This window comes from Sciurus carolinensis, unplaced genomic scaffold, assembly GCF_902686445.1.
Source record: "Sciurus carolinensis unplaced genomic scaffold, mSciCar1.2, whole genome shotgun sequence".
NCBI lineage: Eukaryota > Metazoa > Chordata > Mammalia > Rodentia > Sciuridae > Sciurus > Sciurus carolinensis.
The window spans coordinates 148,163-152,025 of NW_025920336.1; positions in this window are offsets into that span (position 1 = coordinate 148,163).

A 3,863-nucleotide genomic window follows, 5' to 3' on the forward strand; every position below is an offset into this window, starting at 1 on the left:
TGATACAGGATATGAAGTATATGCAGGTCATAGATAGTACTAAGGTCATAGAGGTCACACAGTTCCCAGAGAATACTCAGGGCATAAAATCTGAAAATTCATAGTGAATACTAAAGTAATTGAACTTTTTACACCATAAATTCTATGAGATTCATAGAGGCTGTGCTGGCCACACAGGCTAATAAGGCCATAAATTAAAAGCAGGCTATATGGACTATTCATATCCTACAGCTTACTCAGGCATAGATGCTATGAACATGACTATGACTACACAGATCATAGAGTGCAGTTCATTGCAGATAGGCAAGTAATGTAGCTTACAAATATCATGAAGGTTACCCTGGTCATAGAGGCTCCCCAGCCATTATGGCTAGGTAGTTCATAGAGGTCAAGGACATGTAGGCTATTCAGGGCATAGAAGCTATGGCCCTAGCTCTAAGGCCATAGAGACCACACACAACAAAGTGGCTAAACAGGGCATAGAGATACATATATCCTAGGCATTGCACAGGTCATAATGTCTATGCAGCCCATTAAGACACAGAGTTTATAGATGTTACACAGGTTAAGGAGGTTACTTTGTCCATTGTGGAATTGGAGGTCTTGGAGAATATGTAAGCAATAAGGACTTTGCTGAACTTGTGCCATAGAAACACCAGGAATTACAGATGCTATGCCAGTCATAGAGGCTATTCCATCCAAAGGTGATATAGGTAATGATACCTGCCCAGGGCATAAAACCTGTGTGGGTCATGGAAAAAATACATGTCCTTGATGTTATACTGGTCATAGATGCTACACATTCCATACAAGTTTTAGAGGCATAAAATAATAGTGGTTATACTGGTCATAGAGGCTACTGAGCACATAGATTGTACACAGGCATAAGATTCTCAGTCCATAGATGCTACATAATTCATAGGAGTCACTCATGCCAGATAAACAAATGAAGTCATGGAATATATGAAAATTATTGAAGACATTCAGTTCATACATGTTATAGAGAAAATAGAGGCTACTAATACCAGACAGACTATTCCAGAAATAGAAGTTTGCAAGCCACATATGCTATGCAGGTCATAGAAGTTACAACTACTCAATTACAAAATGTTACTCAGATCATGGGGCTATTCAGGCCAAGGAAACCTCTAGGTCATAGAGGCTACTCAGGTCATACAAGCTACTTAGGCCACAGAATGTTCTCAGGACATAGAAGCTACATAGGCCATAGAGACTTTAGGAAGTCCTAGAGAGTTTATGCTGGTGACAGAGTCTACTCAGTCTACTCAGGTTACAGAAGCTACCCAGGCACAAATGTTACTCAAGCCATGAGATTTATACAAGTCATAAGGGCTACTTAAGTCATAGACCCTACAGAGGTAATGGAAGATAGTCTGGTCATAATAGCTATTTGGGTCATAGAGGCTACAGAGCTCATACAGGCTACACAAGTGTAAAAGTCTTCTTAGTCCATTGAAGATATGCAGAATACTTGGGCTACTCAGTTAATAGAGTGTAGGCTGGTAATATGGGTAATTCAGGACACAGATATAGATAGGTCTAGGATCTGCACAGGTCAAAGAGGCCTTTCAGGACATAGAGGCTACTCCATCCTTTGAGGGTATGGAGATAACAGGTTTTAATTAGTTGAGTTAGACTATTCAGTACATAAGAATATACACTTTATACAGGTTACTCAGGACACAGAAACTATGAAGGCTACACAGAATGTACAGGAAAAAAAATGTGATCAAAGAGTAAGCCATGTTAGCCATAAAGTCTATGAAGGTCATGGAGTCTATGCAGGAAAAAGTATCTGCAAAATAAAGGCTATACAAACCATAGAGGTGACTGAGCTTTTTGATCCTACCCAGGTCTTACTGTCTATTCATGTCTTCAAGGCTATACAGGACATACAGCCTATAGAGATCATAGAAGTTGCACAATATCATAGAGGTTATTTTCATCATATAGGCTATGCAGGTATTGGAGGATTTTCAGGTCATAGAGAAAATGCAGGTCATACAAGGTTCAAAATCATAGGGACTGTTAAGTGAATTTAGTCTAATAAAGCCCTACAGGCTAGGAATATCATTTAGGCTACTCAGGTTATAAAAGACATGCAGGTCACAGAGGATATACACTAATAAGGTCATACAGGGTAGGTAGAAAATTTCTCCTTGTGAAATAGATGCTAGGAAGGCTATAGAATCTACTCAGGCCATAGAGTCTTCAAAGGACACAGAGGCTACATAGGTTCTAGAAGAAACCCAGGTCATAAACTCTTCTCAGTTCCTAGAGACTGCACAGGTCAGAGAAGAGACTACACAGGCCAGAGAAGCTATTCAGGATACAGATAATGCACAGGTCATAGGGAATATGCAGATATAGAGACTACTCATGCCATAATACCTCTATAGTTGATAAAGGCTAGCAGGTCATAGAGGTTATGTTGGCCATAGAGGCTCTGCATATAATAGGGCTACTCTGGAAATACAGGCTTTGTAGGTCACAGAAGCTAAACTCATCATAGAGGCTACATAAATCAAAGAGGGTGTTACGGTTTGGATGTGAGGTGTCCCCCAAAAGGTCTCATGTGAGACAGTGCAAGAAGGTTCAGAGGAGAAATTATTGGGTTGAGGGAGTCTTAACATGATCAGTGAATAAATCCCAGATGGGATTAACTGAGTAGTCACTGGAAGCAAGTTGGGTGTGGCTGGAGGGAGTGTTTCATTGGGGGCATGACTATGGAGTAAATATTTTGTATCTGGATAGTGGAGTCCCCAACTTTCTCTCTGCTTCCTTATGATGGGAGCTGTTCCCCTCCACCACCCTCTCCTGCCACGATGTTCAGCCTCACATTGAGCCCTGAGGAATGGAGCTAGACTTCTATGGGCCAAGACCTCTGAAACTGTGAGTCCTCAAATAAACATTTTTTCTTCTACAATTGTGATGGCCAGATTATTTAGTCACAGTAACAATAGAAGTTGACTAGAACATAGGGTACACAAGGCATAGAAGCTACTGAGATCACAGAAGTTACACAGATCATAATAACTATACAGTTATAGGGGCTTCTAAAGTCATTTATGGTAATATGCCCACACTAGTGAGGGAGATAATTTAGGCTACTCTAGTTATAAGGCTAGTGAGGATATACAGGTTACTCAGGTAACATATGATGCAAAGGTCAAAGAGGTTATGCAGGGCAGAGGGGCTACTAAGACCAAAGTAGTTACAAAGACTATAGTAGCTACAGAGGTCAGATAAGATACTGTGATCATTTAGACTACTCAGGTCATTCAGTTTATGCAGGTTATAGAGATCACACAGATGAGTGAGGCTATTTAGGGCTTACATGCTATGCAGGTCATAGAAACTAAAGAGGTCATAAAGGCTTATCATGGAATTAGAGGTTTTGAACAAAATACAGGTAATTCAAGTCATAGAGGAAATTAATGCCATACAGCCTATGCAGAACATCAGAGCTACTAAGTTTTTTAGGCTTCTGAGTCCATAAAATTTGGAGAGGTCATAGAGGTAATAAAATAAATAAAAGCAATGCTGATAATGGAGATTTCAATGGTCATAGGGGGTACTAAAATTATTTGGGATATTTAGTCCATAAAGTCTACACAGGTCAATAGAGGCTACTCAATCCATGGAGTTACTGGACATAGTGTCTTTTTAGGTCATCTAGTAACCTGGGCCATAAAGCATATGGAGATGATAATGTCTATGGGATTTATAGAGTTTATATTGGATACAGAGTCCAGAAAAGTCAGAGGCTACTCAGATCTTAGAGTCTAGACAGGACATAAAGTCTACTCAGGATATAGATCCTACACAGGTCATAGAGTCTA